At 41.2% G+C, this 23,100-nt stretch overlaps 1 long non-coding RNA gene across 5 annotated transcripts in view; it reads right to left on the bottom strand.

Annotated features, from left to right (window-relative positions):
- LOC121016776 (uncharacterized) overlaps positions 1-23,100 on the bottom strand; it is a 148,751-nt gene that overhangs the window by 54,641 nt on the left and 71,010 nt on the right. For 4 of the 5 annotated variants that reach the window (XR_005784454.1, XR_005784456.1, XR_005784453.1 and 1 more), the window contains 4 exons: positions 9,595-9,722; positions 9,034-9,213; positions 8,279-8,605; positions 2,368-2,490 (listed from right to left, as the gene is read on the bottom strand). This is a non-coding gene — a long non-coding RNA (uncharacterized LOC121016776). Of the gene's footprint in view, positions 1-739; positions 2,047-2,367; positions 2,491-8,278; positions 8,606-9,033; positions 9,214-9,594; positions 9,723-23,100 lie in introns of those variants that run through there. The other variant, XR_005784457.1, reaches the window with a different exon arrangement.

The following is a 23,100-nucleotide window of genomic DNA, read 5'->3' as shown; positions in this document are numbered from 1 at the left end:
AGCAATTTGTCTACATTCAGTTCAATTGCAGAAGCATTTATTAAGCACCTACTAGATTCTTGATGCCGCGACTCGGGCTACAATGGAGGCAGACATAAATAAAGGTAAGCCAGGTTTTCCTAAGGTCTTATAGTAGTGGCCTCAACTCTCTATGCATCTGAATTTTGTGTAATTAACATTACTGTTAAAGTGTAAGAACCAACCATGGGCACGTTTAGAAATGGGGCAATAGGAGTGTCTGGGTGGCTCAGTTGGTTAAGCATCCAACTTCAGCTCAGGTCATGATCTCATGATTTGTGGATTCAAGCCCTGCATCAGGCTCTGTGCTGGCAGCTCAGAGCCTGGAGCCTGCTTCATATTCTGTCCGTCTGTCTCTCTCTCTCTCTCTGCCCCTCCCCCGCTCATGCTCTTTCTCTCTCAAAAATAAACATTAAAAAAATTAAGAAAAAAAAACAGAAATGGGGCAACAGCTTCTTGTGTTAGACACACTTGATTTTATTTTTATTTATTTTTTTTTTTTAATTTTTTTTTCAACGTTTATTTATTTTTGGGACAGAGAGACAGAGCATGAACGGGGGAGGAGCAGAGAGAGAGGGAGACACAGAATCGGAAACAGGCTCCAGGCTCTGAGCCATCAGCCCAGAGCCTGATGCGGGGCTCGAACTCACGGACCGCGAGATCGTGACCTGGCTGAAGTCGGACGCTTAACCGACTGCGCCACCCAGGCGCCCCTACACACTTGATTTTAAAGAGTCTTGATTAACAGGTATAATCTGTTGATGGGATTCCTTGCCTTCACCCCAAATGAATCATTTGCCTTCTGTGGAAATATTCAATTGCTCCTGTCTTTTACTAGCTGAAATTCATATCTACTTAAGTTGAAAAAAAAAGAGTCTATGTATATCGTGGGTAAGGACGTTGGAAAGAGAACAATGGGTATTATCTGTGAGCATAAAAATTCATCCAATCAGCTAATGTGTATTGAATACCTGCTAACTCCAATATCATCAGTCAAGTTTTGGAAAGGACAATAAATGTATTAGTCATTGCCCTGTCCTTAAGGAACTAACAGTCTAACTCAGTGATACCTAAAATCTCATGTGCATAAAAAACACCAAGGGTGTATTCATACACTCAAGTTCTACTTAGTGATAATAAGAAATGAACTATTAATATGCTTGGCAATATGGATGCATCTTAAAATCATTATACTAGAGAAAGAAGTCAGACATCAAAAGTGTATCCTGGGTGTACTCATTAGCTATTACGAATACACCAGACAACTGTCTAAGAGCCTCATGATTCTGAAGCTGTTTCCTAGAAACTATCCTTGACTACTCAATCTAAAAGGGAACTTGTCAGTTTGTTTTCTTTGTAACATTAACCATAAGTTGTAATTATATGTTTATTTACTGATTTACATGTCGAGCTCCTGTCTCTGTTCTAGACTGTAAGTTCCAGGACAGGAATTACATGTTCATTGTTTGCTACTATATATCCAAAGGCTTTTACAATGTTCAGTATCAACAGAATGTTCCCTAGGTATTTGTGGCAATAATGATCACAAAGTCCTTGGCTCATTTTTCTTTGTCTCTCATAACTGACAGTAAAACACAAAGGGGGCTTTCAAAAATACTTTTTGAATGAAAAATCACCAGAAACGATTGTATAGCTCATCTAGAAACAAAGAAAGCGATGTAGGATTCTTTAGGGAATCCTAAAGGGTCTGAAGGGAAATGAATTCATTGAGTAAATGATGCAAAATAAGCCTTTCATTTAAGCTAATTAATGAAATAAATAATTCAAAAGCTGCTCCTTTAAGTTAATCTTTATTTTACACATTTCTGAAATTAGCAGAGTTTAGATAAATGCTCCTCAGTCCCAACTGCACATAGAACCACCTGGAAATCTTTGTAAATTGCAGGTGCTTGAGTTTTCCCTCCACCCCCTGAGGCTGTGATTGAGATGTTCTGAATGGGTCCTGGGTGTTAGTTTTAAAGGCTTCCCAGTTGATTCGGATGTGTTGTCAGGGCTAAGAACCTCTGTCTAAGGAAAAAAATGTATATACAATATAATGTAGGCTTTGGTCAGAAATCACAGGATTCAAAACCCATCCCAGTTACTTTGTAGCTGTATAGATTACTGAACCTCTTGGAGCTTCAAGGTTTACGTTTACAAAATAGTATACTAATGTCTGCTTTTTAAGGTGGTGAAGATTAGAAATTATATAACGTTCCAGTAGGCTATCATAATTGGTCACTTTTGTCATTTCTATATGTAGGGAAGGTAATTTTTGCTTGCTGTCTTCAGTTTAATCCCAAACGACTCAGGTGCGTGTACGTGGAGCATGGGGTGATAGCATCTTACCTGGGCTGTGGAAATGGAACTTGCAACTTTAAGACATCACTGGCAAATAAAGGGACAGCTTTATTATCAAAGCGAACTTTTGAGTGGTAGACCGCTCTCAACTCACACTATTCCAAATGAGATCTAAAGAAATAAGGTAAATTGATAGTAACAGAAAATCAGTAATGATATTTAACCTTTCTTATGTATTCACCACGAGCTATAAGCTCTCCATTTCATTTAATCCTTAAAGCATCCCTATGGGACTGGGTGCTTTGGTACTCTTATTATTGCCTCATCTACAATTAAGGAAAATGAGGCACAAAAGATGAAATAATTTGCCTAGGTCCCTCAGTTGGTAGGAGGCGGGGCAGAGATTTGAACCTCAACAGTCTGATTTCAGTTGTCCTGTTCTTAACTCCCCCACCCCGATCACCTTTTTCCAAAAACAGCCCTACTATATAAGTATATCTACAAATCCAAGTAAGGGAAATGATACCTAACTAGTCTGATAAAACATATGTTTGAGGATTGGGTGACTAGGATTTCAAAAAGAAACAAAATGGACAGTATGTGAAATTACAGAGAATTTTTTGAAAGCTATCTGTTGAACAATCAATTTTGCATCTAAGTTTTTATTTGTTTGTTTGTTTGTTTTTGTTTTTTGTTTTGAGAAAGAGAGAGCATAAGTGAGGAAGGGGCAGAGGGAGAGAGAAAGAATCTTAAGCAGGCTCCAGGCTTAGCACAGAGCCTGATATGGGGCTCAATCCCACAACCGTGACCTGAGCCAAAATCAAGTCAGGAGCTCAACTGACTGAGCCACCCATGCACCCCAACATCTAAGTATTTTTTACATGTAGTTTTCCTTGGGAGATAAGAAACATCTTCGAATACATTTTGCCATTTTAGTATTTTTGGCTATAGCTCTCCCCTCTTTCTCTCAAGTGAATTGTGTCTGAGACAAGGGCCAGGAAGGTGTCACTAATGGAGGTGAATCTCATCTACATTCAAGCATCTTGTCAGGACAGCCCTATAATTACCCTGAGCTCCTTTGCCCACTTGATGTCTAATGTACATGTTAGGGTGGGTGGACCAGTGATAACAGTATGGAATGACTCTGCTTTTTAAGTCATACATACATAGATGTTTCTGGAAACCAAAGTGTATCTGCAACTTTTATCTCTAGAAATTGGCAGCAATGTGTTGTTCCCCTGAAATTTGAAAACTGCCGAAGGGAACATAACTTTTGGTTGAATTCCCTTATTCTCTCATTCAACAAAAACTAATTGATCAATAACCTAAGGCCTGACGATAGTAGGCATTGGGCATACAAGTGGAAGGAATGTAGTGTCTTCTCCAAGAAGCTCATAATCTGGGGTGAACTCAAAGTAAAGGACTTACGTTCTTGTCCTGTGACCCTATTAGGCAACCTTATGAAAAAGGGAAACTAAAGGGTGTTGGGAAGGCTAGGTCCTCATCCTGCCTCACCACTCATTGTAACCCAGTCCTTCCACCTGCTGGAGTTAGGCCGTAGGAGAGAGGTCTGCAGGCCAGTGGAACCTGGCCTGAGTCCCTGCTCCTCCCCTTATGACCACGTCATCCTGAACAGCTCATTTAGCCTCTCTAGGTTTCTCATGTATAAAATGGGGGCAACAAAAAGTCCTTCTCTCAGTGTGACAATTCAAGAGTTGCCATGTAACGCTTTTATCCGGGTATGGATACTTGGATACTTGGTAAAGGCTCAGGATGATGATTTATCGTGTGTGTGTGTGTGTGTGTGTGTGTGTGTGTGTGTGTGTGTTTCTCCTCTGCAAAGGAGATCTCTGAGATTTCCTCACTTAGAACAACCTCAGATTCCCCAACATCAAACGAGGAAACAATGGCTAGCAAATTGCAAAAGGATCAAAGGACCCCTATTGGCAGTCATGACTACGAAAAGGCCTTAAACCCTGAATATTGTCTAGCTGGAAACACTGCTGAGCCAATAGTGGGAAATAAAGATACATTTTTTTAACATTTTAAGAAAATCAGTATCTCTGCTGGTGGGTTAGTAGTAAAGGAGCTACTTCTTGCTAATCGGGGCTTTATTTACTTATATATTTGAGACATTTTCTGGTTTGTCCCCTCACACAGTAGAGTGTGGTGAGTATGCGGTATGGCTTTATTTTACCCTATTGAAAACAGACTTCCCTGAGGTTTTGGGCAACAGTCGAACTGGGTGTTTTTATTTATGGCATTCTCTGCTGCATGCCTGACTGACGCCAAACACAGGAGCCCTGATTAATTTTGTGCTTGTCTTGCAGAGTGATTTACAATAATTGAGGCTCTTCAGATTCTCAAGAGTCATTTCCTTTGGAAATGAATACAGTTTGGGTCTGGACAAAGCAGAGCAATGTGAAAGTAATGGAGGGCCTTACGTTTTTTTAGAAGGCTACATTTTGCAAACCTTTGGAGTCTGGGAACTGGTGGGCCTCAGTGAATGTCAAAGGTCTGGGTCACTGGAAAAATACGATCCCTGTGCTTAATGGATGGCCCCTTGGGAGTACCACCCCCTGGCTTCACCCTCATTTCCCAATGCTTTGAGTTGGGTACATAACAGTTTGCTGAGGAATAAAGTGCAGTATTGGTAGAGTGTAAATCTGCTAAAAATTCAACTCACCAGCTCATTTCTCTCTCTTTGGTATTATTTCAAGGGGCTCCTAAAGGGCCAGACACATGTAAACCACCCTGCCTTCTCCCCCTACCTTGCCTACCCCCACCCCCAGCCTCTGGAGACAAAGACTGGGCTCTAAAGAGGAGGGAGGCCCCGGGTCTGTGCCTACAAACTCACAATCCCCTGGGATGATTTCTCTCCTGAGAGTGACAAGCTGCAACTCCATGATTCTGCTCCTGGGATTTGCTGACTAGGTAAAGTGGCTAATGGAGAAAATACCAACTAAGGAGAAATGCAAAACCACAGAAACACTGTCGAGATTCTGAAGACAAACTCTACATATCCTTTCTCACCCTTTTTATTTTTGCAAAGAAAATAACATTCCTCTACTTAAGATCCCCAACCTGACCACCTTCTAGTAAACTTCTACATAACCTTCAAGACCTCGTGCAAATTCCACCTGTCCCCAAAGCTTCACTAACAGCTGTTTACATGTTTACAGCAGTTATCTCCCCCCACACCAGCAGGTGACCCTTTCCAGGACAGGGCCCTGTCTTGTTCAACTTTCTGTCTCTGAGCATTTTACTGGAGAGAGAATGTGAACTGACACTCAGCTCATGTCTGCTTCACGTCTGACATGGTGGCGTGGGCTCTCTCTTTCTCTCCTGTGTCAGGAAGCTTCGGCAGCTCAGGGGCTAGGCACTAAGGATGTCTCACTTTCTCTCTCTCTCTCTTTTTAACAGGTGTACAACTTAGTGATTTGACAAGTTTAGGCATTATATGCTCTGTTCACCACAAGTATAGCTGCCATCTGCCCTGTTCCCTCGTTATTACAGTATCATTGACTGTATTCCTTATGCTGTGCCTTTTATTCCGGTGTCTCACTCATTCTCTAACTGGAGGCCTGTATCTCCCTCTTCCCTTCACCCATTTTGTCCAGCCTGCCACCGCCCACCCCCCCGGAACCATCAGTCGGATCTTGGTATTCGCAGTTCTGCTTCTTCTTTTTGTTTGTTTATTCATTTTTTTTAGATTTTATTTATGAATGAAATCATAAGGTATTTGTTTTTCTCAGTCTGACTTATTTCAGACTAAGCCTAATATTCTCTAGGTCCATCCATGCTGTCTCAAATGGCACAATCTTATTCTTCATTATGGCTGCGTAATATTCCACTGTATATTTACCCGACATCTCCCTTAGCCATTCGTTTAATGATTGACACTTGGGCTGTTTCCACACATTGGCTATTGTAAATAATGCTGCAATAAACATAGAGGTGCATATACCTTTTTGAGTTACTGTTTTCTTTTTCTCTTGGTAAATATCCAATAGTGAAACTACTGGATCATGTGATATTTCTATTTTAAATTTTTTGAGCAACCTCCATACAGTTTTCCATGGCTGCCGCAGTTTACCTTCCCCCCAACAGTGCATCAGGGTTCCTTTTTCTCCACATCCTCACCAACATTTGTTGTTTCTTATATTTTCAAGTTTAGCCATTCTAACAGGTATGAGGTGATCTCTCATCGTGGTTTTGATTTGCATTCCCTAATGATTAATGACATGGAACATCTTTTCATGCATCTGTTGGCCATCTGCATGTATTCTTGGGGAAAATGCTTGGCTACTTTTCTCGTCCCTGGTAGGTATCCTTTGGATTCACTTTTTTTTTGTATAGTAGTGGTCAGACCTCATTCACTGGTGGGCCTAGGAAAGAGGTCAGGGAAATGGACAAGAGAACATTTCTCACCAATCATTTGATTCCAAGTGTTTAGGTGTTTCAAAAAGACATCTGGGATTTGTTTTAATCAAATATGGTAATACATGCAACCATGGAAATGATGGTCATGAAGGAAGAATTTGTGGTACTCACAGTTACCTAGAAGTAGGAAGCACATCACTCCATGAAGGGCTACATGGGGAAACAGCAGCATTAGTCAGGAGGTAGAGGGAGCCAGGGGAAACATGGCAAGAGCCCCCATTGTGGTTTCTGCAGGAAGGAACTTGTGAGGCACGTAAACAGCTTTAGGATTGGCCAATTAGAGTAATTTCAGTGGATTCTGCAGCAAAGAGGCTGACTTAGTCCTCCAGCTTCTAGCTCTGGGGTGATTAGGGCTAGTGGATATTGGGCTAGAGTATAAGCTAGACAAAGGAGGTGAGTGTGGAATATGGACTCTGCATTGGTTGGTTTGCATATGAAAGGTACACTCTTGAAGAAGTTGTTTGCTTTCTGAAGGAATTAGCTAACTTTGGGAGGGACAATCTCTTCTGAGTGAGCAAAGTACCATGATGTCAAAGCATCAGAATAAAAGCCCTTTAGAACCTTAGACCTAAGGTGCTCACAGGAGGCCACCTTTGCTTTGTCTTTTCTGAGGAGAGTTCTGTATTGAGCTTTGGACTTAACATCATAATGACACTTTGGAATGAAAAGAAAAAAAAATGAAAAGGAAAGAAGAAAGAAAGAAAGGCAACAAGGAAGAAAGGAAGAATTTACAAAAGAAAAGACAAAGAGGGAAAAAAAAACATGATCGCACAGTACATACTCAGAGTATAGCTGATGAATAAACAAATAAGTAAATAAGTATCAGTCTATCTATCATTTTCCTATCTCATCATAGTGTATCATTACTATGAATGCAAGTTCCTGCGGTAGACCCAACAAAGATATTTGCAATTTAAGCCTTATGTAATCAGAGCCTTTGTGTGCTGTAAATTTGTGCGATCACTGAGCAGATGGATGGATGTGTTTTCCATAAGCCCTAAAATTATAGTTTATAAGGAGTAAGCTTGCTGGTCTACTTGGAGGGTAGTTTCTTCACACTCACTTAAGGGACTGTTCAGTCAGTCACTTAATCACTGAGTGTAGTCTGTAGGTTTAAGAATGACACTTGTGATTCTAGGTGAAATCTCAGTGGAAACACTGCTCAGACTCTCAATCCTGATTCTACCTACCAGTATACCCAAGGATGACTCCATTTTTTTTTTTTTTTAATCTTCCTTTCCAAGGCAGACAAATGACTTCAGCAAGGACGTGACACTGAGTTGCTTTACAAATAAACACCTCCAATAAATGGAAGTGTTTATTTACAAATCATTATAAATCAGCTTGTCAGAGAGGCTTGGACCGGCGAGATCTGGGAGCTGAGAGTTACAAGATAGCCGAGACTCACAGATCTTGCCATGATCAATCAGCAGTGACGAGAACACAAAAAACAGGTCTCTGAGGAAACAGGATCAATTTACAACAATGTCACCTACATACAACTTTTTAAGTTTACCTCTGCAGGGTGGGGTTCTCGGAGATGATGGTGGAGGTGAGACAGGACGCTGCATTCAAGTAGCTGGAAACTTAATTTTTCAATCCTTAGAAAGGACATAAGTAACTCTTACGGTCAACAGTCAATCTTTCGGAAATTTGCAACAGATGACCCAGATATGCGTAATAGGGGACTGGAGTGTGGACACCCTTTCTCCTCCATGCAGGCACTGACTTACATAAGTTAATGCATGTGGCAAATTGAATGCAGAGTTGTCCTTAGTTCTTCATACCTCCTCTCCCTTGTCTTCATGCCCATTGTGTGGCCAGTGCTTGTCAACAACAAACTCTGGCAAATAGAAAGTGATAGAAGAGACAGTGTGCCAGCTCCGTGCCGAGGCCTCGAGGGGCCCGTGTGCTTCTGTTTTCTCTCTTGGGAACCCTACTGCACCTGGCAAACAAGTCCAGTCTGCAGGATGAGGAGATGGAGGCCCTAGCATCGTTCCCATCAACACCCAGCCAGCCCTGACTGGCCAGGCCCCAGAAGGCCCTGCCTGCATATGCATGAGCAAGTCTAGCTGAGGTTCTCCCGGCCTGGCCCAGTCCAGCAGGGCTACCTGACTGCTGAGTACAGTCAACAAGCAAAAATTAACTTTTATTACATGCCATTGAGGTTTCATTGCTGTTTACTAGGTAGCATTATTACGGCAACAGCTGCTGCAATGTTTAGAAGCGCTTGGCTCTTGGGTGGAAAGAAGAGAAGGTATGTGCGCTCACTTTTCAGTTCTGATCAGTCACAGGCGGTGCTCATCTTATGTCCCAGAACATGTCCACTGCTCATCATCCTCACTGCCACTCAGCCCTGAAACTTCTTGAGCTGTCTGGTACCACTGGGCAACTCCCTCCATGTATCATTATAATCTGCTCCAGTTTGGGAAGACTTGGAACCCGATTTTACTGAGAGAGAAGGGACATGGGTTAACATTTATTGGGCATCTACTTTATTGCAAGCACTTAATTAAGCTTATTACACATATAATCAGACTCATAATAAAACAGCAGACAATATTTATTGAGGACTTTCTATGTGGCAGGCCCTAAGTTAGGGACTTCTATGCTTTACTTCACGCTTCATAAAAACCCTAAGAGGTTGGTGTTGTCAATGTCCCACGACAGAGTTAAGGGAAGGAGCTTTCCTAGTTCCTCTTTAATGTGGCCTAGGTCACACAGCAGGTAAATGGGAGAACCAGACTCTCTCTCTCTCTCTCTCTCTCTCTCTCTCTGTCTGTCTCGATAGATGATAGATAGATAGATAGATAGATAGATAGATGCTCTTACTTGATGATCTCTATGAAATCAGATCTGGTCCAAACACGGCATCACTCCTGTTTGATTTGTGGTGGTTGCTAAGGATCACACTTAGGTGTGTGGTCACATGTTCATGTATTCAAAACCCAAGGCGTCTTCTCAAGGACAAAATACATGTATTTGGGTAGAGAGGGAAAAGGAGAAATTAGGTGCAAGGAAATAGCTTTTTCCCAGATGCAGAGGGAAACTTGTGCTGAATTGGTATGCCTTTATATTTTCTGCAGCTTAAAAAAAAATTAGTCATTAGAGCAAAACAGGTAGCAGAACTCCCGAGATAGATATTCCACGTTCTGCCAGGGACTCCCATTCCCTCCCAGACTAAACAGTTTTGTGTGTGTTAGGGAGCCTGGAAAAGGAGTCTATTGTTGTATTGGAGCCAATAGCAGCAAAGACCCCCAACTTCATGGGCACTATGGACACTCTGCACAGGCACGCCTGTGTTCCTCTGAGCCTTATTTTCACAGTCACCGGGTTATTACCCCAAATGTGAAAGACCTAGAAGAGTGGTTTCCTTTTCCTCGTGTAGTGCGCTGGTTAGTGGGAGAGAAAATGTGGTGAGCGGGGAGCCATCGAACCATCTGCCTATGGAAGCTAACGAAGCCCGGGCTTCCTCATAGCCTCCACTTTTCTCTCATACCCTAATTTTAATGCCTCAGCAAACCCTGTCAGCTCCACCTTCACGGTGTGTCTGGATGTGACCACCTGTCACTCCTGCTACTGCTCTGCCATTGACACCATCTTCATTTTGCCTGGGTGGCTGTCGCAGCCTGTATGCTCATCCACCTGCCTCAAAAACATGGGCAATGGATACTGTTATAATATACGAAGCCATTTATCTGCCTCAAATGCACCCATGGCTCCCAGCTCATTCTTAGGAAAGCCAAAGTCCTTACAGGCCCGCAGGGCCTTACAAGCTGTGGCCAGCTGCTCCCTTCCTCACTCGGTCCACCCCAGCTACATTGACCTCCTTGCTGTTTCTGTAACACAGCTTGCTCCGATTCCAAGGTACTTTCATTTGTTGACCCCCAGATAACCCTTAAGGGCCCTGCTTCACTTCCTTCAAGTCTTTGCTCAATGCCACCTTTGCTCTGTAGCTCTTCCTAAGACCGCCATGTTTATTTTGTTTCAATATAACTTATCGTCAAATTGGCTTCCACACAACACCCAGTGCTCATCCCAACAAGTGCCCTCCTCGAAGGACCACCATGTTTAAACACTGTCACCTCCCACCGTACTCCCTACCGACAGTCATGCTTTTTCTTGCTCTGTGGCACTTGCCATCTTCCAAATATTATACAATTCACTTGTTTATTGGCCTTCTTCCTCTACAGACCAGAGCCTCATGAAGCCTTTGTCTCTTTGTTTTGGTGGCAGTCCTGACACATACTATATGTTCAGCGAGTTTGTGCTGAATTAATGAGTGAACTTCAACAGGGCCTACTTTAGTGCAGCATTTAAGAACATGTGCCTTGGAGCCATACCACCTGGCTGAAAATTCATGCTCTACCACCTGCTAGTCTTGGGGCGTTTATCTCCCCTCTTGAAGCCCACTTCCTCATCTGCAAAATGGGCAGGATGAGAGAACACAACTCAGAGAGAGGATGCCTACAGAATGTTTAACTCAGCATCTGGCATATATTAAACACTCAATGTACATATTAACTGCTACTATGTATTTTGAGAATCAGTACTCAAATGCTTCTTTTGCCTTCTTTGGAGGTGATTTCAGAACAAAAGTGAAGTACGGAGGAAGGGTATTAGTATTCAATGAACACCTCAGCTCATCTAAGCCTCACAACACTCCTATGAGACAGTGCTATTTTCCCAATTCAAAGAATGAGGCCATGGCATCTCATGAGTGAAATGCCCAAGGTCTCATAGAGGCAGAGCGGGGCTTCACATCCATATTTGCTTTACCCTCTTGGCCTTACTCTTGCCACTGCGGCAGGCTTGCTTCTCTACCCTTGCTGTAGCAACTTCCAACATCTTCACTTGCCCTGAATACCTCTGAAATCCTAGTCCCCTTGAAATCCTCTCTCTTCAGTCCCTGCTCAAATGCCTTCTGCTCCCATTAGCCCTTCAAAGAGCCCTCGGATTTAACCCCTTCCTCTGCTCTACTTAAGACATTCACGGACTTCTCCCTTGTGCTTTCATTACGCTTCTCCCCCATGAGGCTTCCTCCGACATTCAAGGATGCCCTTGAATTTGGCAAGTGCACTAGGATCATCTCAGGTGTCTCCCCGGTGCCTGGTGCAGCACAGTGGAGTCATAACACAGGCAAACCCAACTTGCAGGCTAGTGTGCAATGTCACCACTACACTTGTTATTTTAAACAATCAGTGGATGTAAGTAAGCCTGCTGGAGTGGCCAGGCAAATAGGTCTTGATATAATAATATCAATATCCTCAAGGGAAAAAAAATCAAGTGCTTATTGTTAGTCATGGAGTAATATTGAGTAAAGAGAATATAGGTAAACTGCTATAGGGCTGTAAACACAAAAGTCACAATACAGTATGGTACACATTGGGTGAGTAAGGTGAATTCATAGGTAATTTTAGCATATGCGGTTTTTGTCTAAACAGAATAGACACTCAATAAATGTTTGCTAATATGTGGAGTTGGTTTGAAGTGAAATAAGCCATACATGTATGACTTTGAAATTGAGAGGATACGAAAAAACACCCAGAAAAGAAAATTCCGTTCTATCCCTTATATACTTTTCCATAATTTGGTATATAAATAGAGATAGATCTTGAACACTAAAGACAGCACAAGTAATGGAAGGTGGATGGAAGGATGACAAGTGACTTGATTAGAAAGGAAAATTCATCTTGTCACTTATTACCTGAAATCCAAATTTATGCAAGACCAGCCAAAAGGCAATTTTGGTTTTATTCAGGACAAACCAGAGCTTAAACTACCAAAAGCTGGTCATCTTGAATGTCACAGTCACTGAAATAAGTTGGTGTCCTCTTGTTATAAGTGTCAAGACGCCTTGAGTTTTTAAAAATATTGCAGCGTACGATCTCATTATAACAGGATTTGCTATAGGATGACACTTCATTTGCTGGTTGTTGAGTTACAAAGACTATTGTATCTTTTTGTAAGGCAGACAGTCTTGGTGGTCCTACGTCATGAAACTCCTGCCTGCCTAGGACAGTTTTATGGTGGGACATTAGTTGTGTATTGATTTCCTGCATCCTTTATGTGACTATTTCCCTTAATTGATGTTTCAACAATGGCAGATCATCATCAGCAGCAACATCAACCCAGCTCTTTATATCTCATAATGGCTATTTTCCTTTGGCCCTCTGTACACATTTCCACCCTTCTCCACTGGGCTTTGCACCTTGGGAGGCTGGTCCCTGTGCATACAGCATTCAGGATCCCCTGCCCCTTGGCTTCTGATTGGGTTCCACTAATTATGGGGCAATGGGAGAGGTTAGAAAACAGGAAGAGAATGATTTGGGGGTGTGTATTTCTGATGAGACGTGATCTAGCTGGGTTTTGTTTGTTTGTTTGTTTGTTTTGTTGTTTTTAAACCACAGCCTGTGGTGAGCATCTCTCTTACAACTATAACAACACATTCCAACTTCCAAAAACTCCTCCCTCTCCTTGGGCCTCCATGCCTAAACGTGGTAGAGGGACCATCACTAGCCCTTTTCAATTTCTTTTAATCCTACCCACAGCTTTGTAATCCCTCTTTAAACTCTCTTCAATACCATCACTTAAGTGTGCCATCTGTTTCCTAATAACTGTGTTTGGTACGTGCCCTAAAATCAGATGACGTCAATAAAATAACAATGAAATGCCTATTTGTACAGTGTTTTCCCTTATACTTACTTCTTGAAACAGCCCATGATTGTCTCTGACTATATCTACAGTAGGGGACTGTACCTTCCACCAGGTCACCCTGTTTATTTTTCTCATAGCACATACCACTCTCCAGTGGTATATTATAGATTTATTCTTTTCCTTTCTCATCTTTTTCTTTCACCAGAATGTAAACCTCATGGTGCCATGTATCATATTTATTTTGTAAATTGCTCAGTAGTAATTGAGACCCGGTAGAAATAAAATTTCTATCTGACAGAATCAATAGGTAAAACAGGGCCAGTTACCAGTTCAGGCTTGGTCAGAAAACCTAGAATCAAACAAACACATGGTCATGAGCTAATCTTCAGGAACTGTGCCGGTCCCAGTCTCAAGGTCACCTTTAGGGGGGAAAGGACAGTAATATTTGGGGTTCTCTGCATTCTAGATTCAGGTTCAAGTTTGCACCAGTCTATCCATTGTTAGAGATTATAAAGAAGAAGGAAGAATGAGATTCCTTCAGGCTGGAATGGCTGCATAATGACCTTTAAACAACATTTGACTTAGAAAAGAGGTTTAACAGATATCCTATTGTAGTAACTGGAAACATCATTGGTACACGAGATTTCGAAGGGAGAACAAGTGGGGCACATGTGTGGCTCAGTCAGTTAAGCGCCCAACTCTTGGTTCAGCTCAGGTCATGATCTCACGGTTTTGTGAGTTCGAGCCCCGCATCAGGCTCTATACAGCTGGCAGCGTGGAGCCTGCTTGAGATTCTCTCTTTTTTCCTGTCTCTGCCCCTCTCCCACTCACGTGGCCTCTGTCTCTCTCAAAATAAACTTGAAAACAACAACAACAAAAGGAAAAAAAAAACAAAGGAAGAATCAGTTATAGCATCTATGACCAACATGGGAGTCCAGAGGACTCACTACCATGTAATTCCTCAATGGGAAGATTAAAAATGTTCATGTGATTTCAAATGATTGTCATGGGTATTCTAAGATGTTGTGGCACAGTGGTACCTAAGGGCTTTACATGCGAAGGAATGCCATCCACACACCTATCTGATATGGGATACCTTCTCTGCTGAGACAATTGGAGAATTTTCTTTCTACCAAACAAATAAGCAAAACCCACTGTGAAGGTGACAGTCCAGATGCAGAACATACAAGTAGAATGGAGAGAGGGCTCAGAGAGATACCAAAACCTGCAAAGTCATGGAAACTGAAAGGGAAACCATTACTGGGTTAATGGGCAAAAGGCAATTTGCAGAATGCAGGAGAGGGAAGCAACGTCAATTTTTAATTTAGTTGATCAAGACTTTATTGTGCTTCAAGTGAACTTACCACATGGAGATTCATAATATCAATAGAAAAGCATATCGTGAAGGTCAGAAGAAAGCAACTGGGGACTTGAGTCCACAGACTTCCTCAGAAACAGATAATTCAAGTTCCACCTTTAATGTTCCCTTGAGAATCAGCCTAATCAGTGTAAACGCTTTACAAATGCTGCCTGATGTGCTTAGGTTCCTTTGTGTAGGACTCTTAGAGCTGAACCATGTCTCTCTTAATAATAATGATGAGCACTTAGCAGCATCTAACAGGAGGCCCTTTGTCTCTTCTGCAGAACCTACATCACCATTATAGATGAGTGTTTACCAAGGCTTTCAGAGAAATGCCAGGTAAACTCTGAATCTAGGGCATTAGCCACACTGAAGCTTAATGGGTCCCTAGGAAAGGGAGGGGTGCAGGGATGCAACTAAAAATTATGGATGAAGATAGAAACTGGGATCATGCTATTAAAGGGGTTCACTTTCCTGATACGTTATTTAATAGCCTTTCCCCCTCTCTTGGATCACAGGTTCTAGGCATCCCAATTTCTACTTGGAAATATAGTTTTCCAAGTATAAACTGGCACTTACAAATCAAAACATCTTGCTTTCGGGGCTCCTGGGTGGCTCAGTCGGTTAAGCATCCGACTTCAGCTCAGGTCATGATCTCACAGTCTGTGAGTTCAAGCCCCGCGTCAGGCTCTGTGCTGACGGCTCGGAGCCTGGAGCCTGCTTCGGATTCTGTGTGTCCCTCTCTCTCTGCCCCTCCCCTGCTCATGCTCTGTCTCTCTCTGTCTCAAAAATAAATAAAAACTTTAAAAAAATTATTTAAAAAGAAAACATCTTGCTTTCCCATTTTCTCATCTAACTGCAATGGGTGGCCTTGGTTATATTATGGCAAGGCGCGGTAGGCTTCTAAATCGTTAGGAAGAATAGATTCTCTATGTCATTGGATCTGTTGGGAAAATGACTTGCCTATTACTCTCTTTCTCTGTTTCTTTCATGGATGGGAGAATGGAATACCTTAGGAATTGCCCATAAATGATGAATTGACATTCTACCCATCACGTAACATCACCTTGCACTTTCTCAAGAATGGAGACCACTTAAAAAAAAAAAAAAACACGGAATGGAGACCATTTAAATTCTTATCATTCCCTTAGGTTTGTTGATCTTAAAAGCTTACCAGTTTCCTTGTGCAGTATGAAATTTCATCACTTCCAGTTTTAGAAAAGGTTCATGAAAAAATAATATATGAAGACGAAGCATTCAGTAAGATGTCCGCCTAATCCCCCAACTCCTTCAAATTAAATCTTTTAAAACCTTTTTGCTATCAAGTGACTTGGCTGTGAGTGCATCAGTAGCAAAGATGGCACTCAATGCATCCCAAGTGTTGCTACTTAATTGGATTCAATAAGTGGGTTGAATAAATGAAATATAAATCTATATATAGTCACTCTGAACTGAAATGTATTCTATTAAGTTTATTTATTTATTTTGAGAAAGAGAGAGAGAGCATGAGTGTGCGAGAGGGGCAGAGAAAGAGGGACAGAGAATCCCAAGCAGGTTCTGCATGGTCAGCACAAAGCCCAATGAGGAGCTTGATCCCACAAACTGTGAGATCATGACCTGAGCTGAAGTCAAGAGCCAGACGCTCAACTGACTGAGCCACTCAGGCGCCCCTGAACTGAAATGTCTCTTAGTCACACTGTGTTCATACCACCCAATTCCCCCATTCTTTTTCTCCCTACTGAGCTTGATTTTAAAAGCATGAAGTGAGTTAAAATTTAATAATTATCTGGTTAATTTAGCTAGAAGACATGGCTTAAGTAGATGAAGGCACCAGGAGATTGATATTTACCTGGAATGTCATCCATATGATCAAATCAAAATCAGTTATGCCCATACAAAGATTGTACAAGAATGTTCATAATAGCTGTTAATAACAGCTCCAAACAGGAAACAACGCAAATGTCCGTCAACAGAAGAATGAATAAGCAAATTGTGTCTATCCACATGATAGAACACTATTCACTAATAAAAAAGGAGCTAACTACTGATACATACAACTACTTGAATAAGTCTTAAAATGTTTTGTTGGGGTGCTTGGGTGGCTCAGTCGGTTAAGCATCCAACTTTGGCTCAGGTCATGATCTCACGGTTCTTGAGTTTGAGCCCCACATCAAGGCTCTGTGCTGACAGCTCAGAGCCTGGAGCCCGCTTCGGATTCTGTGTCTCCTCTCCCTGCCCCTCCCCCATTCACACTCTGTGTCTGTCTCTCAAAAATGAATAAACATTAAAAAAAATTAATGTTTTGTTACATAAAAGAAGCCATACACAAAGAACACTCACTGTACAGTTCCATTTATATGAAGCTCGAAACCAGGCAAAACTAATCCATGGTGATGATAGCAATGAGAACCAAGGTCCTTGCATGGGGTGATGTGACCCGCTGACAGGGGAATTTGAGAGCTGCCTGCTTCTACCAGGCCAGGAAATGGACAGAAAATCAGCTTCCTCCTTGGCCCCATGGACATCAACTTGGGCCCAGTGAATCAGAGTGCTGCTTGCTGCTTAGATGGGCATTCAGCTCCCTGTCTGACTTTGCTTTAAACCCTGAAAGGGGGTGACTTTGGAGAGGGTGCATTTGCTCTGTTGGTGTTTGGTTAGCATAGGGTGGTCATTACCCAAAGGTTTTCTATTGCTAGTCTGCTCTTTTCCTGGTCCTTTGGTTAGGAGAATAGGCTTTTATTGGAGTTTTTTGTCTGTAATATTTGGTAGTTCAGAGCTGAAGGCTCTGATGTATGGATGTAGAGAAGCCAACAAGGGAGTCCAAGGAACTCAGTGATATGTTATTCTTCAATTCCCAAGGTCCTTGGGCAGCCCGCCCTCTTCTTTGTACTTTTCAAAGTCATCCTGTACAGTTTATTATGTTAAGTCCAGAGATTTTTCGTTGCAAGAAGGGGGGCCCCAGATGGAGTAGAGCTACTCTTTGGGGTATGTGAATTACAGTCCTATGAAACTGTAAATTGTTACAATTATCATTATGATCTTGATGCTGGCCCAGTGAAAACAAAAATGTGGGTCTCCATAGAACTGTTTTTGTGATTTTTTTCCTTGTATGGGAAGTTGTATTTTCAGCAGGTGCCTCATAATTTTCCAAGGCGTTTCTAGTTTTAACATTCATAATATACTTTTACCCTTTGTGTGTGGGGCAGCCCGTAAAGAGGAAGTACATTGTACCTCATTTTAACCAGTGCAGTGAGAAGAATAATAAAACTTCTCCAGGGTAACACCAAACAGGAGCTCTTGAGAGAATGATGCACCCTCACCCCCGTTGGAACAGCACCACAGTCAACATTAAAGGGAATACACTAACCAAGGCGTTAAATGGATTTGCTTTAGATTGTACATTTTCTCATTTTCTTATACACTACTTTAAAAAGGCGGTGGTGAAATTATAAAAACCCACACCTATTACTGACCCGGACCTATGAGCTTTCTAGTAAGCACAAGTGATTCAATAAAAAAAATAAAAAAAAATTAACTATTCAAGGAACTCTACATGCTCCAGCGACCGGCCCTCCAATGGCTTTGATATTTTCATAAATGTCGCTGAAGACAGGACACACACAACTCATGGGTTCCTTGCTGATTCTCACCTCATCAGCCCACTATTGTGGCCTGACCAGGAGACCACCAAGACTAAACGTGTGAGGCTCTACATGAGAGGCTGGCAAACTACAGTCTATGGGTTACGTGTGTCCCCACCAACTGCTTTTGTAAATAAAATTTTATTGGAACACGGCCACATTCATTTTTTTATGCACTAAGGCTTCTTTCAGGCTGTAACAGCAGACTTTTGTAACAGCACCTGAGTGTGTGTGGCCCACAAAGCCAAAAACACTTGCTATCTGCCCCTGACCCCACTTGCTTTACAAATAAAGTTTTCCGACCACTGGTCTACATCTTACTCACCAACGTCACTGTTCTCTTTGCTTCCTTCTCTTCATCTTCCTGACTTATGAGCTCTTGAGTCTTCCAAGGAGTAGTTCCTACATGTCCCTTCATCTTTTCTGACTTCTTAGGTCAATGGTTCTTAATCCCAAGAATCACTTGGAAAGCTTTTTAAAAATATTCATGACTTGTTGTCATGCCAGAGGTTTTGATTTAATTAGTCAGGTTGTGGCTCAGTCCTCAGTATTTTCTGAAAACTCCCAAGGTGATCCCAACGGTATAGCCAGGGAGTGGGAACAGTTACTCTAGACGATTCGGATTAGCTTCAAAGCTTTATATTAACTACCTATCAACAATTTCCAAATTCTATCTCCAATACCAACATCTCCTCTGAATTCCATATTCATGTGTCCAGCTGCTTCCTTGACATGTGTCCACCTGCAGTTCTAACAGGCATCTCAATCAGAACACGTGGAAATCAGAACTCGTGATTTTCTCTCCTTCTCTCAGCGAATGATATTCCATTCTTTCAGTTGCTCAGGATAAAAATCTTAAGGCATTTTTGACCCCTCCCCCTTTTTTAATGTCCCACCTGTAATCCACTAGCAAATCCTACTGTCCCTTCAAATTACATGAGAGTCCACCTGCTTACCATCCCTCCTCTTGTCCTGTGCCCCAAGCTATGATCATGTGTCGTAGGGTTCCTATTGCCATGGTCTCCTGGTTTCTGCCCTTGGCCCCTCTGAAGGTTTTGTTAAAACAGAAGCTAAAATGACTGTGATAAATAATGAGTCGGATCAAATCATTCCTTTGGTCAAAGACTAAGAATGGCTTTCTAACTTTCTCAAAGTAAAAACCAAAGTTATTACACTGGCCTCAAGGACTTCAATGACGCAGCTTCCTGTTATGTCTCCCTCTGTCTCTCCTCCCACCTTGTTTCTCCTCACTCTGGCTGAGCCACACTGGACTCCTGGACAGTCCTTCAATATACCCTCTCCCCAAGAATATCTGCGCCTTCTCCCCAGAGTGCTGCCTCTACCTTCGGATAGCCTCATGATTTCCTCTTGAGTATTACCCTACAAGGGATGCGTGCTCAGACCACAAAATCTCAAATAGCTTTCCTAGATATTTTCTTTCCCCTTATTTTATTTTTTTCCTCAGAGCACCTACAGTGATATTGTTTGTTTAGGCTTTGTCCCCTCGCTTACTAGAATGTATGCTACAATTAGAGCATAGCTGCTGTGATGCACAACCCCAGTGGGTGCACATCATTGTCTATGTGAATGTGTCCCTGAGAATTGTGCAGTGCACAGCATGAGCAGCTGCATGCAGTAACCATGCATCAAAGCAAAGAGCTTAGTTTAGTTTGCTGTATTTCTGGGGCCTTGAACACTGCCTGAGGCAAAATAGGCTGCTATGTTTGGTAGATGAACTGTTGAACATATACCATTTATAATTTTGTCTGGATTGATATTCATGGAAAAGATGCTTTGAGGTACTTTTCTACACTGTTTACAATATGTTCTCCCTCATCTTGACATTTTATATAATTTTATGTAATCCATATAATATATAATTATATATAATTTTATGTAATATATAATTATTGATTTATATTATAAAATTTGTACAGTTTTAGATGAAGTTTTTTCTTCGTATTTTTTAGTACCGTGATATCAATACCTATTTTTCTCTTGCTTGTTTTCATGAACAAGATGAAGTCTTCCATAAGTTATTTGACTAGCAGCCCCTATCACTCATTAACATTGAGCTCTAACTTTAAAAAAAAAATCACATTGGGGTGCCTGGGTGGCTCAGACAGTTAAGCATCTGACTTCAGCTCAGTTCATGATCTCGTGGTTCATGAGTTTGAGCCCTGCACTGGGCTCTCTGCTGTCAGCACAGAGCTCTCTTCCAATCCTCTGTCTCCCTCTCTGCCCCCCCCCCCACTGCTCCTTCTCTCTCTTTCTCTCAAATAAATAAACAAAAACTAAAAAAAATAAAATAAAATTTTAAAAAATCACATTTTTAACCTGCCATCATAAAAATATTATTTATGGCATGCCTGGGTGGTTTAGTCAGTTGAGCATCTGTCTGACTCTTGATTTTGGCTCAGGTCATGATCAGGGTCATGGGATCCAGCCCCGGGTTGGCCTCCACGCTGAGTGTGGAGCCTGCTGAAGATTCTCTCTCTCTCTCTCTCTCTCTCTCTCTCTCTCTCTCTCTGCCTCTCTCTCCTATCTGCGCTCTCTCTCTAAAATAAATTTTTAAAAAAACTTACTTATTTCATGTCTCCCTCTATAGTGGGCAGTAAGCTCCAGGGATGTAAAGATTTTATTTTGTTCACATCTTGGTCCACAATAGGTGCTCAATAAGCATTGGTTAAACGAAGAAAGGAAAAGAAAAAGAAGGAAGGAAAATTAGAAGGAAGGCAGACAGATATAGAGGAACTCAGAGGGATCAGAAAAGTTGGTACTAACAGAGCTGGAGGCTTGTCTATTAGTCAGTGTATCTGATTCATACACAGACCAAAATAGAGTCTGTTCTCAGCTATATGGGTTGATGCTCTGTATCAATCAAATTCCAAAGATTATTTCCAAATATTATCTTCTGAATCAAAACAGAAAAAACTAAATATGTCCCCATTAAGATCATAAACATTTACAGATGAATGGATAAAGAAGTGGTAATATATACAGAGAAAGATTATTCACCCATAAGAAAGAAGAAAATTCCACATTTGTGCCAATATGCATGGGTCTTGTGAAATAAACCTGGTATTACTTATAAGCGGAATCTGAAAAGAAAAAAAAAAAGGGTCAAACTACAGGAACAGAGAGTAGAAAAGTAATTGCCAGGGGCTGGACAGGCAGGGGTAGAGACAGGGAGAAATTGGCCAAAGGTACAAACTTTCAGTTAAGATCAACAGGCTCTGAGGACCTAATGTAAAACATGGTGACTCGGGACCCCTGGGTGGCTCAGCCGGTTAAGGGTCCAACTTCAGTTCAGGTCATGATCTCACAGTTCGTAAGTTTGAGCCTGCCTCGAGCTCTGTGCTGATAACTCAGAGCCTGGAGCCTGCTTCAGATTCTGTGTCTCCCTCTCGCTCTGCCCCTCCGCAGCTCACACTGTGTTTTTCTCTCTCTCAAAAATAAATAAATATTAAAAAAAAAAACAAAAACATGTGACTTGCTGGTAACCCTGTATTATATCATTGAAATCAGCTATGAGAGTAGAACGTAAATGTCCTCATGCAAAAATAAAATAAATAAATATGTAAGGTGAAGGATATGTTAATTAGATGGGGGAGGGAATCTTAGGCTATGTGTGTGTGTGTGTATATATATATACACACACACACACACACACATATATATATATATATATATATATATATATATCCAGTCACCATAATGTGCACTAAATATCTTACAATTTTGTATGTCAAATGTACTTCAATAAAGCTGAATTTTTTAAATGAAGGAAAAAAGATGAATTAGCTGGAGAATCACAAAAGGAAGAGGTTAAGGGAATATATTTTGCAGTCATACTGACCTTGCCATCATTGCGACTTAAAAAAAAAAAAAAAGATAAATACTTGATGGTTTTGGAAATAAAATCAATGGGGATAGTCAAAATTATATTAAAAAGCATACTTTAAAAAAATTCACTTATAAAATCTAACTTGTTGAATACAGGAGAAAAAAGTTAATGTCATTAAATAATTAGAAACAATATTATAAAAATTAAGCCTGAACATAGGTCCTTTGCGTCAAATAAAACTCTAGATACTCAGTATTCTGGAAATCACATTGATTTTGTTTATTTGTTTATTTTTCTAATGCATTTTATTTATATTGATTATCTTGATGAACTTTGTTGTTATTGTTTTGATAATTTGCCTTCTTTTCTTTCTACTTCTATCTTGAAAAGATGCATCCCCTGAATTTAAAGACCAGAATGATGGACAGGAATCCATACGAACCAAAAGCTTGAGAACACATTTTTCCCCCCCATTGACAGCAAATCTTGATCTGCTCCAGAAAAAAAAATTCTTCCTTATGATAATGAAGGGAAGAACAAACAAACTGATATACAGGAAAGGATTATCCCACAAAGGTTGAAAAGAAACAGTGGTGCTTTCTAAAATTTTTCCCAGTGTCCTTATATTGCTTTCATGTTGAATTCTGCATCTTTTCATGAAATGTCACCGATGACTTTTCTCCAGTCAGCTTTAACTGCTATATCTGTGAAATTTTTGTCTTGAGCCACATAATTGCAAATTGTGAGCAACTCATCTTTCAGATGCTAGAGGAAAGAAACTCAATCTCCAAATGATACTTTTCTTATCTATGGATAAGGGGGAGAAAGTCTTA

This window comes from Herpailurus yagouaroundi, unplaced genomic scaffold (genome assembly GCF_014898765.1).
Source record: "Herpailurus yagouaroundi ecotype Mexico unplaced genomic scaffold, PumYag 213, whole genome shotgun sequence".
In the NCBI taxonomy this organism is placed as follows: domain Eukaryota; kingdom Metazoa; phylum Chordata; class Mammalia; order Carnivora; family Felidae; genus Herpailurus; species Herpailurus yagouaroundi.
Note: the sequence above shows the minus strand (reverse complement) of the source record. Positions and strands in the feature narration are given on the sequence as shown.